The following is a 14,496-nucleotide window of genomic DNA, read 5'->3' on the forward strand; positions in this document are numbered from 1 at the left end:
ATAACGCATACATCACTATTTGGGAATAGTTTCCCAGAGGTAGCGTGACCCCACTGAATGGCCTTGATAAATGGTAGGTATTTATTTCCCTCTTTATTGTCTTGATGAACACAGAAAGCACTTTACTGAACAGGTTTGCCTTTCACCCAATCTGCACTGAACAATGACATGAGGAGGGTGACCGGAAAGGGTATGCAAAAAGTTTTTAATATCTGTAATTTACTTGTCCATATAACTCAGAACCATGTGGCAGTGGAACACACTCACACCATTTATCATGTTTTAATACATTCTGATGGAACATACATGTGAGAAAAACACATTCATGCTAAAAGAAAGTTGCAATAAAATGCATCAATGCTTTAATTACTCTGCCGTCACTGCATAGATTATCTACACTGAAAACTTTAAATAATGGCCTAGTACACAACTTCCTTTAGCTATCAACAAGCATGTAGACCATGTAAAAGAAAGGGAAGGCATAGGGATATTGAGCCAAAAAAAACCCTACATGAATAATGTACAAATTTAGTTTTTTAGTTAGTTATTACAGAGTTAGTATTATGGTTACATCACTGCAACAAAAGTCAGGGACCATTGGATAAATTAGTGAGCAACTGCATCATGTATTGTTGGCACTGTTGACACTTATTTATCACTTAAACTTTGCAGCATATAATGTGTGAATAGGCAAAACAATGCTATAAGAAATTGCTCAATATTATCATGGGTAGATGGGAATGTTTGTTTTCATTTTGGACCGTTTTCCCTTTCTGAGAAAACAGAATGGTTCTCAGTATAACACATCCATCCTACAAGGCACAACAGTCCCCTTACATCCATCAACATGCACCAAATTGCACACACTCACAGATATTTTTCTTAATTTGTCTTATTTCTTGTCAAATTAACAAAATTAATTAAAAAAAATGCAATGTTAAAGAATGTAAAAAAGAAGGTGCCCCCTCTTATGTAATCCGTTCCAGAAGTGAATAGGTTATAACTCTGGAACGCTTCGCACTTTACAGACGCACCACTAGGTGGCAGTCATTGTCTTCTGACTGCTCGGACCCTTCAACATTGACACAGCAAAGAACCTGTGTTTGAGTGGTGCTGCCTCCTCAGAGCACATGTGTGTGTTCGGTGTGTGTCCAGTCTTAAACATATCAACACAACAATCAGACACGTCACTTTTATTATAACAAATTACAATTATTTTATAATTTGATTTCCTACCAGTAGAAACAGTTGTAATTCCATTCTACAGACTTCAGTCTTGTTATGGTCATGTTAGTGGTAGTGATATTTTACATCAGTGTTCCAAAAGTTATGCAGCCCTCTGGGGGGAAAACAGCACAGTACTGGACCAAGGTAGCTGTGGCTCAGGCGTCAGAGCGGGTCGTCCACTGACCAGAACGTCGGTGGCTCGATCCCTGTCCTCTGGGAAGATACTGAACTAAAGTACAGACAGTGTATGAATGGTGTGTGATAAAGAGTTGCATATAGAAATGCTACATGAATGTGTTCTTCTGCTATGGGCCTAGGTTGTCGGGGGACACATGACACATGGAGCTTCTCTTTCCTCCTCTTCCTCTTCATCACATCAATGTCTCATTAATACATATCACTGACGTATCTTCATCCAGAGACCTTGTGCGTTATTGTTGCAGATCCACGATACACATTGTGGATTGTGATCGTGGATTATGATTTCACACTACAACTACAGATTGCTTAGATATACAATAGTCCTGCCCACTGGTAATACCATTAATACAATTATCATTGCTGCTCCCTTCACCTCTGTCAGGCGGTTGCTTTTGCATAATTATTTTAAACATTGATACACCTCTCCATTAATACAAGACACTTGTCTTTTCCCATCAATGTTGTAAATATTGTTAGTTGGTTGTCGTGCTCTATTACAAACACCATCTGTTGCACTTGTGTCGGTCCTGGGAGAGGACTCCCTCACTTGTGACTCTCCCTGAGGTTTTTTTCACCTCTGTTAAATCACTGTTTCTGTCCTTTTGTTGGACCATTACACCTGGAAAGCCTTTTGGTCAACCAATTTTTTTTCAAATGTACTAAATAAATAAAATTGACATTGACATTGACATGTTGCAGAGGTTTTTAATCCCTGTGAGACAATACAACTGTGATTTGTAAATATGGGCTATACAAATAGAATTTACACATAACAGACATAAAGATCGGCTTATTGTAAATTTAGCATTTTACATCACTTTTGTAATTTTCAAAGCGATTCAACAATTTTTTCAAATGAAGAATATAACCAGAAAAGCCCTTTTCCCTTTATCTGTGTGTTGAATCTGTGTGTGTACACAGTATACCCTGTAATGACAAGACAGTTCAATATAATACACGGATATAAAACAACCATGTTTTCAGAATAATGGTCGACTGATTAAACATAAAAAAAGAGAGCTTCCATAGAGACAGACAACAATGGCCCCATCATCATGTAACACCCCCCCTTCAAGCCAGCGTCCTCAATGCAAATTCATAATGCCATCAACCCATGTGTATCAGAGCTTTTAATAACCCACTGAATCCGTCTCACAGGTGAATGCCGGCTGAATAGACGGCTGTGGCGGCCCCTCGAGGCTGGGCGTACCACACAGGGCCTTTGTTGCATTTGTTGTCATTAGACTTCCACTGAAGGGCAGGTGGGTTTTGTGTTGATACACGCTGCTCATACACGCTCAATGATGCTCATCCGCTGTTTGTATATCCCGTATTGAGCTGTTTTCTCTTTTTAAAGGCTCCGGCCAGACTCCTTTTGACAACCCAGGTGGTGCGTCCCTGAGGGACTGTGTGTCTGTGAGGCTCCAGCAGCTCCACTCCATCAGCTACAGACCTCTTTTCTCTTCTGTGAAATTCAGCTGCGTGGTGAGCTTCTTCGCTCCTCTCTGTCACGGCCTGTAAACCTTAACGGCTGTTTGAAGACGAAGGCTCGCCACCGGAGGGGCTCAGATTATCTGGCACAAGACGTACAGCGGCTACATGTCTAGAAAGCCTTTTTTCTCTCTCCTCAGGCAAATTTGAGAAGACAAATAAATACAGAGTAAATGGAGCGCTATCATACGGCAGGCTGCATGTTTTGTGTTATGTGTTTACATATGCACACTCACACACACACACACACACATTTATCTATGCCACTATCACCCCAGACCTCCTGTCAGTGGGGGCTACTTTGTCCATTGGCTCTTTGTTTTGCCAGTTTGTTCGAACTATGTTTCTTTCTCTGGGGCTTCCCTCCTACTCCACCTCCGTCCCTGCGTTCCTAAGCTGGTACTGAGCATGAACAGAGAGAAGCTCTTTCACATACACACACACACACACACACACACACACACACACACACACACACACACACACACACAAACACACTGGGAGATTGAGAGGAGTGATACATAGGGGTAAAGGGATTTTAACATAAATCTGTTGATCCTTTGTTCTAATGCCATGTCAGCTTCCATGATGGATTGAACGAGTGTATGTGACAGAGATGCAGACAGAGGTTGAGACAGCTGCTGAGGCCCGCTGCTCCACTGACAGAAGCCTCTGTACGGCCAGGCCACGCCTCGGCTCTTCTCCTGCACAGAGAACTATTGTCTTCATGGCTGCTTCCACTATTCTGATGTCATGGTTTGTCCTTCCACGGCGAGCTGCTGTTGCTGTTGTGGAGAAAACTTGACGGACCTTTTAGCCTGGAGTCAGAAGCACAAACGGCTGTATGGACGAATGGCAGGATTGATGATAGTACCATAAGTGCTGCATAGACAAAACCCCTCCTGTGCTCTACCCTCTCTGACCACTCCTTTACCTCCGCCTGGTTTTGAATCTCATTTGTTTCTCATTTGCATGGCAGTTGATGCTTTTCTTGTGTGACTCCTGAATCTGGCAGCTCATATGCAAATAAAATTGTTTTTGCCTCCTTCAACCTCACCTGTTAGGCTCATCGTGAAGTAACTACAGAGATTTTTGGGTTCTCCTTTCCAGCCCTTGTCATGAGTCCAGAATATTCTGTACAAGATAAGCACAGTCAGCCACAGACAAGCGTTTCACTTAACAGTATTAGAGGCAACAAGCCCAGGCAGACAGGACTCGCCTATTCATTGTAGGGGCATTATTAACCATACACGTGGAAACCACTTAAATATCTCCACTTCTATTGGATGGATTACCATGAAATGAGGTGCACATGTTCACACTCCCCAGGAAATTACACCAACTGACTTTGGTTATCTCCTGGCCCCTTTTTGCAACATCAGCAGGTTGACAATGATGAGTTCTAATGAAATATCTCTAGAACTACTGGAGGAATTCATGTGAAACTTGGGACATGCGTTCATGGTGCCCAAAAGATGAACCGCAATGACATGAGTGATCCTCTTACATTTCCACTGGTGACTCCATCAGGTTGAACAATGTGCAGTATTAGAATTACCTACTTTATATACTGCTTCTTCATTACATTGCAAAGGATACCACTAAGAGCATCACCACATTTATCTGACAGCTGTATTGTCAGTTTGTGATTTGAAAAAAATCTAAAATAGAGCTTGCAGGACGCAGGGCAGGGCGTATTTTCGGGACATTTCCCTGCTATACTCTCACATGCACTGACTCAGACATTTCCTGCACATTGTACTCAGGGGCTGGCTGGAAAATTTGAGAAAAATGTCTGGACTTCAATACATGTTTGGATTTTAAGTGAGGTACCTCTACAATTTACATGTAGAGATGCTTTTATACAGACATCCGTGGTTCCCACACAACCTTTCATCTTCTCCCTTATTTTGTTTGTGGTCACATCAATGCAAAACTTAACTCATTCACTCCTAAACCGGGGCAGTCAACACTTTATTAACATAATAACATCAGTGTGAGCATGTTAGCAGGTTGATTTTAGTATTTAGCTCAAAGTACAACTGTACTGAAGCACTTTCTCAGCATGTTTACTTAGGGCTTTATGAATATGTAGCTTTTTCCCCTCAGTGGCACAGTCTCCTGTACGCTGACACAGTGCAATTGGTGTTTGACTGTGCATGTTATGTATGTATAATGTAATGTTATTACTACAACTACTACTAGTAATCATTTTCATTGTCATCCTCATAATAATAATTGTGCCTTACCTGTGTGTGTCAGTCTGAACCCTAACAGTCCTTTACCATAAAAGAATGCTCAAACATTACAGCAGCCTCTCCCTTTATCAAACAAGCTCAACTGAAGATGAATGTAAATATTGTTTCCTGAACTGCTGTCAAACTCAAATCTTTGCATTTTTGCAAGGTTTGGGTGCGATGTATGCCAGAAACCAGCTACAGGAATAAGAGAGAACTTTAAAGTAGAAATAAGAGACACAGAGAGAGGTGAATACGAGAGCGCCATGTTGGAGTGCTGTTTGTCAGTGGCTGTAAATTTGGAAAGCAGAGGTCAAAGCTATTGAGAAATGTGCTTTGCTGGGGAGATAAGGTCAGATAGCAGAGTTATGTAGAGGAGACCTATAAGAGGCCTATGTATGGGCATATTTCTACATAGATTCACAAAGTCAGACACCTCAGCCACAAGCCAGTGGCTAAATTGAAGCAGGAGGAATTGGAAATGACCCATCTAGTGGTTTTGGGACATTGGAAAGGTCACCAGTCTCCTCCTTGTGTGGCTGGATGCATAACCTGCTCCTTTCTTGGGACTTCCTCGCCACTGGAGGACGGGGGGGGGGATGAGCGAGCACATCACCGGCCCGACCCTGTGGAAAACAGTCTGCGAGGAGCAGAGGAGACATGATGAAAAATACTTCTCTCACCACCCACCACTTCTCTCATCATCCTCCCTCCCATCCTCTCCCCATCTCTCTTTGGTTTGGTCTGCTCTGTTATTATCACCCAGATCATTATCAGACTCGCTCTCCCCTCGCCGCGGTGCAGAGGAGGGCCAGCCGTCCAAAAGGCTCTGGTGAGATTTCTAACGGCAGCAACACAAAAGAGGAGGGGAGTGGAGAAGAAGGAAGACAAGAGGCCCAATAAAGTCTGTCTAAATATAGAGGCAGCAGAGCCTTTTTTCCCTTGTCCTTATAAAGAGCTGCTGGTAAATCCGGGTGGACTGCAGCCTCCTTGCTGCACTGAGCACTGATCACTCCCTCCAGGATCAGGAACAGAACTGTTGGTGCATGGACACACACACAAACACACTGGGCTACTTTCATTTATGAGAGAGAGAGAGAGAGAGAAAGGGGAGCTTAGAGAGTTGTTTTTTTTACACAAGGGGGCGAATCATATCTGGTGGAACATACTAAAAATGGAGAGGTTTGAGGAAACCTCCACAAAGACATGATGGGAGAAAAAAAAGTGATGGAGGGAGGAAGGTTCCCGGGCCTGAGAGTTCAAGGCGGTGCAGGAGATTAGGATCAAAGACACTTTATGGACAGAAATATTTCATCGGGTAGATTGTACACTTGAATTTATATCAACACAATCTCGGTCCTCTGTCCGGAAAACTCCCATTTTTGGATCTCATTCAGTCCGACTTTTCCAATCTTATATCTCACTTATTATCATTTGGTTTTTGTCTTGTGAAACCTGCTTATTTATTTGCCAAGAGTTGGATTTGAAGAAAGAAGTTGAGTGATGCCGCTCTCATGTCTACAGGACCAAAATGAAACGACTGATGGCAGTTGTTAGCTTAGATAAGCATTAAGACTGGAAACAGTTAATTGTTAACCAAAACAAATTGTTTAAACAGTAAGTATTTTTAACCCCTTCATAGGTTTTATTCTCGTTTGTTTCATATTCAGCCCATAATGAGTGGGGTTAGGGTAATCTGCAGTCATGTAGGACATTGCTTTCTGGTCTGGTCAGAGAACTAAGGTGAGTCTGTGTATTTGTCAAATTGATTATTTGTCAACAAAACAAGAGCAGTCACAGGGAGAACACACAAACTCCACACAGAAGACCAGGAGCCTCAGCACCCCAACCAGTAACCCTCTGCAATAACGTGTGAAAAAGTAGAATTACGAGAGGTTTTCCAGTTCTTCCTGTTCTGCTTTTATTACACGAATGCAGCGTGTGTGGTGGACTATTTCCTGGCCTAGTACAGTTGCCTGGCAACCACACTTTGATGACAAGACTACAGGAGGTCACAGCTCCGGGCCACGAAATAGTCCAGCACATAAACATGTATAAAACCACAACATGTAATTTTTAAAACTCAGGTGTTGTTATTAGAAAATAAACTGATATAACATCCTTTAATTCGCTTTAGTGATTGGGCTTCAAGTCTTTGTGCTAATCTAAGATAACCAGCTGGTGGCTGTAGCTTCATATTTACACAAAGGAGATTATGTTTCCATCACCATCTTCATTATGTCAGCAGCATTACACATAAACTACTGAATAGATTTCTATGAAACTTGGTGGAAGGATGCGGCATGGGTCAGGAAAGAACCTATTAAACTTAAACATTGTGAGATAAAGCTTTTCTTTTTACATTTCACTGATTACCCGGGCTGCAGTTGGCCTTCTCAACAAAGCCTGGGACCCCCACCTGACTTGGACTTTTATCCCGCCCCCACGCCTCAAGTCTGTGTTATTTTAACACACATTACATTACATTGAATATTGCACATTGCACATTGCACATCGACATTGCACTCCTGTTTTGCATTTTATTTTACTTTTTACTTTACTTTTTACATCTTTTATATCTTTTTATTTTATATATAAATTTTTTTCTATGTGTAGTACTTGTTGTGTTTTAATGTTTTGTGTTCATTGTATGCACCTTCAACCAAAACAAATTCCAGGTAGTGTGTAAACCTACCTGGCAATAAATACATTCTGATAATAAATGGATCTTGTTGAAAAACTCACGCACATTTAGGGAGCTGATATTTTCAGGTTTGTGCAATTTGGTGCAGCTTGATTAATTTAGGGGGAGTGTTGGGCCTTGGGGGAGGTGTTAGTCTACATAGTGCCATTCTAGTTGTGGTGGTATCGATATAAGAGAGGAGGAGAGGTGAATCCTGGGTTTTCATTGAAACATGACAACTTTCCTAATTACGCTATTTACTATACCTGAGATACTGTTCAGAATGTAACATAGTTGAACACAACCAGGCTCCGGTCAGCAACATGAAGGCGACCCCTCCACTCCCTGAATCCAAACAGCTGCGTCATCAGTGTAGGTGCCTAATGTGATCCCACGTCCTCCGCACTGTTGCTGTCTGTCTGAAGAGCACTTATCACTGATGGCCTGTTGTGCTGTGTGACATTGGCAGCTGCTCTCATAAGCCTAGCCTTCATTAAATAACAGCCCGAGTAATCTACATGTCGTACGCTGGTTAACACACACCGCACACATGTGTTTCGGGGGGGGGGGGGGGGTTGTACACAGACAGAGATAAAATGTTTGCTACGCTCCGTGGAGCAAACAAGAGGTCATTTTCACAGCTGTCCTCGGATACCAGCGGTGACAGCGAAGGTTCAGAAGTCAGGCGGGGGGGAGGAGGGGGGGGGGGGGGGGAAACGGTTCGCTCTGTGTTTTAACATCCTCTTTTACACCTGTTGCCTACTGTTCCCTGTGGTGCGCTGGCTGTGACACACAGACCCACAAACACACACACACACACACACACAAACTGATTTCATTGTACTGTAGCTGTCTGAGCCGATATCGTGCTGCAAAGGCAAGAACAGAAAACCTGCTTCACATCACACACACATACAGAGTCTCATACGCGGAAAAACATCAGCATTTGTTACACAAGAGCTTCTCCTTCGCACAGAGACCACACAGCACAGTCCAACAGAGGCAATGTCAAACTCCACATGAGTGAGGATAAGGGTATAATTCCTGCTAATGACCTCTCGGCTGAAATGGATCGATATGTGTGTGTGTGTGTGCATGTGTGTGTGTGTGTGTGTGTGTTTGTGTGTGTGTGTGTGTGTGCGCATGTGTGTTTGTGTGTCAATTTGACGTCTTGAACGCCCCACTGAGAGAGGAAGCTCAGCTGTCAGTAGTTGTCAGTCTCAGGGCCCCTCTCTCTCTCTCTCTCTCTCTCTCTCTCTCTATCTCTCTCTCTATCTTTCTCTTTGCTGATCCTGTTGCTGTTAACCCCGCTCGCCCTCCTTTTCCTCCCTTCCACCTCTCTTCGCCCCCCCCTCAAACAGGGATTGGCTGACTTGAGGTGGAGACGCTGCTTGTTAGTTAGTAGAAGCATGTTGGCCAGAGATAAGGAAATATGGCACACACACACACTCACACGTGCACCCACACACGCCAACATGCTTATGAGGTGAACACATTAACGAAGAAAAACACTCACACACATGTGATTTAAAGTTGAAGACATTTATTCTGTGGTGTGATGTCATGCCATCCATTTTACAAACAGGGCTTTGACCTGGCTTCCCTCTTGGATTGAGCAGTTCTCTTTTCTCTTGTCTCTCTCTCACCCCGTGCAGGCTGTTACCCATGCTACATTAGCTGCTCACATGAAGAAAGACACTGAACAAGCAGCTTCTCTCTGCAGAGCTTGCACCATGTTCGGTGGGGGGGGAAATCATGTCTGCGTCTGCATGCCGACACTGTCAGGCTGCTGTGGTGTGAAGCGGACGTGAGTGGAGGATGTGAGGCTGGACGCGTCTGTGGCGCCTCGGCTCCGCTTGCCGTTGGGGAGATGTGGGGGTGGGATAGGGTTTATTGCTGAGGGAAGATGGGGGGTGGGTGTCTGAGCTGGTGATTACAGCACGGCTCTGATGAACCACCCCAGGCTCTGCTGGAGTGAGACAAACTCAGATCAAGTTACAGAGCTGGAGACTCAAATATTCAGAAGGTAGACCGGGAGTAAAGATAACGACTGCTATTCTAACACGATACATGAAGTTCATATCCACAAATCCCTGGTTTCCTGAGGTAAACGTCCTCATTTTGATTCACACCAAAACAAACCTGTTGAAGATGTCGTTCAGTCTGACCGACCAACTGATTACTCCCATTAACTTTGATAAACTTGAGCACATACTATCAGTTCTGGATGGTATTATGTCGTCTGGCACATCTCATCATCACCATGGAGGTGTCAGATCGAACTGGAGGCGTGAGAGTGGCATGTGGATTCATTGGAGCAGCTGACAGGATGCAGGTCTCCTGACAATCAAACTGATCCACTAAGTGGCATTCGAGCTCAGACACCAGCATCCTGGTTCTACACTGTCCAAGAGACTCTACAGTGACATTGTCATTGGTATTGTAAAAAAACACCCATAGATGTTTACTGCATAAAATGTCAGACGTAATAAAAAAAAAAACATGAAAAGAAAGATCAGTTAAGGTCAGCAGTACAGTACATACAATATTCAGTATTTACTTGCAACAATATCACTTTAGGATTCCACTGAGTTTAATACAGTGAATACAGTGAATTAAAGGATACTGGGAACGTTTTAAAATAGCAACAATTTATTCTCTTGCAAATGAAAAGCTAGATTCCTCCAAAAAATTATGTACCCTTGTTTAATTTGATGCACCAAGCGAGTTTTCATGTTCAGTCTCAGTTGGTGTGACCAGTATTTCACACTGGCTATATTAGCACATGGCATGTTGCCAATTTTCTGACTATTCTCTATTGGCTTTTTTACTGTTTCAGTATGTTTTAGCACTACACTTAAAACATAGACTGCATATCATGATGGACGTCTTCACCTTCTCCCACTAACTAGAAATATAGCAGATATGAACGCTGCCATCTTGCACATTTGGAGCCGCAGTCTGAGCAGGAGTGATCGGGGGATGGGGCCACATAAGCCGGTTCCCACTGATACACACACTCGACCAATCTGGAGTCAGTCTCAGCTGTCAATTATGTGTTTCACCGTATTTCTACAGCATCAAATAGCCTATTAAAATGATAAAACAACTTTAAATGACTAAAACCATCTTTGAGAAAATTACTAGGACTTTTTAACTCGGCCCATGTCCCACCCACTAACATGGAGGCTTGGTCAGTAACCTTTTAATTTGGGAAGCAGTCATGTCATCCATCTTGATTTAGTCTTTTACTTCAACCTGTCACTATGGCCTCAGTACAAACTGCTGTGCTAATGTTACCTAGCTTCTTCACTTCGATGGGTTTGGACATGATTTTTTTCTGCCACACTCCCCCATGTTCTTTTCCATCTGCAGTTACATCCTCGACCAGACTTGATCCACTTGCTGTCGAAAGCAACGTTCACAAACGGACAAAGGGACATGTTGACATAGAACACACCAGTGTGTTCTTTTAAGCAGCTGCAGTGAGCCCAGTTTTTCAGGCTGAGCTGGATGAATTTCTCTAAACTCACGTGAGCGTGTTATACTTTATTGGCAGGTTTTTCAGCCAGTTGAACCACTTTTAAATCTTATTTCCTCATTACTTCATATCCTTGGTTTAAGGGTGTGACACAAGAGTTTCACACTTACATTAACTCTCCATTAATTTTAGTTTCCTCCAAAACTTCATCAGATGCTAACCATAGCTTATGGAACCTTTACAGTAGATCCTGCCAGGTCTACTTCACGTTTGGTTTGGGCTGTAATACACAAGTTTATACCAAAAATTTAAACATTTGGATGCATTTGAATATTTGACCAGGAATTATAGACTCCTCTTTAAATAAAATCTATCACTGACACTTTAAATTGGTGTATTCATTGTGCTGTCCTACAGATCAATGTCTAAACAGAGACTTGTCCCTCCAGCCACCTACTGACTGTCTCCCAGACCTGTCCATGTTATCTAAATGGGTTATTGGTGCACGGGAAAAAGGCCATGGGTGATGGTTGGTGTCTGGTTGTTTCTTTCAAGAGCCTGTGTAAATATAGCTCTAATCTGAGGCCTATCTGATGCCACAGCACTGACACTCCCCAGGCCCAGATAGAGCCGTGTAGGACAGAACTCTGACATGTCACACACACGCAGGAGGATCAGGAGTTCGGGCCAGTCAGGTGTAAAATGCTTGGTTCGAGTTTAAGGATCCATTTAATGAGGGAACATTTCCATGAAATGATATGAATTCATAGTAATGGCCTATGACAATATAATGAGCAATCATAATTAATTGATATTTATAATTCTAAACAAAGCATCTGTTTACAAACAGAGCCCCCTGTGTGCTCACAACTGTCATATCATTTTAGATGTATGGCTCTCATGAATTAAATGGTTCTACTTAACCTTGTGAAGATGTTTTTAATCATGCAATGAATGCATTATTGCATGTCATGTAATTGCATCATTAAAAACATCAAACAAAAATTATAATTAATTTGTTGTGTATACAAATAGAAAAATAGTAGATTATATGTTTAGTATATTAGAGAGTAGGACCAAATATTAGGACCACTTAAAGGGAAATAATATCTCAGATTCTGAAAATAAAGTAGAAATATAACAAGAATAAAGTCAAATATTTTAAAAATGTATTTATACTTTGGTTTACTAATACCAAACTACGTATTGGCACATCAGCAATACATTATCATAAGTATTGGGATCTTTAAAGATTGAGCAAGAAACTGTGTCTTTATGACAAAAGAATCAAAGTTGGAGATAATTCCCCCTTTAGCGGAGGAGGACACGTCTGGTAGAGGTCGGGGGGGTACTTTCTCTAGAAACAATGAGATTGGTACAAGATTTTGGATCCAGAAGCGGTGGCACTCCAGCGAGTCTGGTTGCTCTTTGCTGGTTATTTATTCAAGCATGAATTCTTGTAATATTGTCTGTTTTTTCTCATTAAATTATGACTTTATTGTTTTCCTTTGTTTATCTGGCCAAGTTTAGCTAGCTACCCACCAAGTTAGCTACAGTAGCAGTCTGAGACCAACAGAAACAGAATTTCATAAATGTTCATCAAATAAGGTATTTAAAGTGTAAACTTTTATAAATTATATGTAATTTATAAATATATAGTCACTGAATTCAACGACTTGTGGTCAAGTTGTAATTCGCAGGCATTTACAACAACAACAACCAACTTGCAGACGAAGTGAAAAAGAACCCACAAAAGATCCTGTTTCGTTTGTCTGTTCTGGGCTTCTGTAGATACATGGTGGAGCAACATGGTGGACTCCATGGAAGAGGGACGCTCTTGATGTAAATAGAAGAGGCTCATTCTAAGTTAATGAATGAAAACATAATTATGAACATAATATTAAATTGCTGCCAATACACCCCTCCCCCTTTACACTGGACCTTTAACCTTATCATTTATAAATACATTTAAATTTAACAATATAGATAATATATATATACTGACTCAAGCCAACATATAGTTAAACGACATGATGTCCACCTCAGAAACCACCGGTGTTTATCAGCCTGGATGTTTTGAGTTGAGGTCTGATAAGCAAGGTCTGCTTTTTATGGCACATCTGAGGAATCTTTTGGCGTCAGAACTGAGTGCAGAGCGAGATCTGACTGAGCCCACTTTGCATGTGCATGTGAAAGTGAGGCAGCGAGAGAGCGAGAGGGGGGGGAGACAGGCCTCACGGTGACTCAACATAACAGGGTCTGCTGAACCTGTATGACTTCAGGCTGACACCCAGCTCTGTTTCTGCTCCTCCGTGGTGTGATTCACAAGGAGAAGATAGAGAGGAAAAACAAAGAGATGTTAGAAACAGGAAGGACGGAGAGAAGAAACAGGAGCACGGGCACTGGAGTGAGAGAGAAAAGCAAGTGACAAACAGAAAAGTTGAGTAAATAAATGTGCCTGTGTGTGTGTGTGTGAGTGAGATGAGAAAAACACAAGAGGGAGATAGTGAAAGATAAACAGTGTCAAAGAGAGGAGAGGGCGACCAGAGCTGCCTCACTAACAACCAGTAAATACAGCAACAGCACAAACATCAATCTGGTCACAACTGCAGCGTGTCGTCTGTTTTGGCTTCTTCTCTCGAGTCTGTCCTAACACTGCATGGCTTCGATCAAGCTTTTTGGGGGGGTTTACTTTACTGTAAATCCGTGTCACGTGCCCAAACACAGCTCTAAACAAAAAGCTACGTCAGAAGGCCGTTACCGAACCTGCAGCTAACAAATCAAAATAAAGCCAGTTTACTCAGCGCACTCATAATTTATCTTCTGTGTTTTTTGAGGGATCTCCTCAACAACGTCAACAAAATATCCCAGAAGATAAAGGTCATAAAGGTTATTGTATAGTTTCAGGATTGTGAATTCTAGTTTTTCAGTAAGTTGAGCATGTTGTGAATGCTCACAGATAAAGACCATTGGAATCTGGAATGTCTCACATAATGTGAACGCGTCATAAATGTCAGGATATCTCTGACTGTGCTTCATTTAGCCATGCTAATGCTGGTGTGGCTGTTTACGAGGTGGTGGACATTGGTCGACTTTTGACCTTTTGGATATTGGCCCAGATTTGAATTATATTAACAGTTTAACATGGAGCATTCATGTCCCTGTCAACTTTAGTA

The sequence above is a fragment of the Limanda limanda genome, chromosome 4 (genome assembly GCF_963576545.1).
Source record: "Limanda limanda chromosome 4, fLimLim1.1, whole genome shotgun sequence".
Classification (NCBI taxonomy): domain Eukaryota; kingdom Metazoa; phylum Chordata; class Actinopteri; order Pleuronectiformes; family Pleuronectidae; genus Limanda; species Limanda limanda.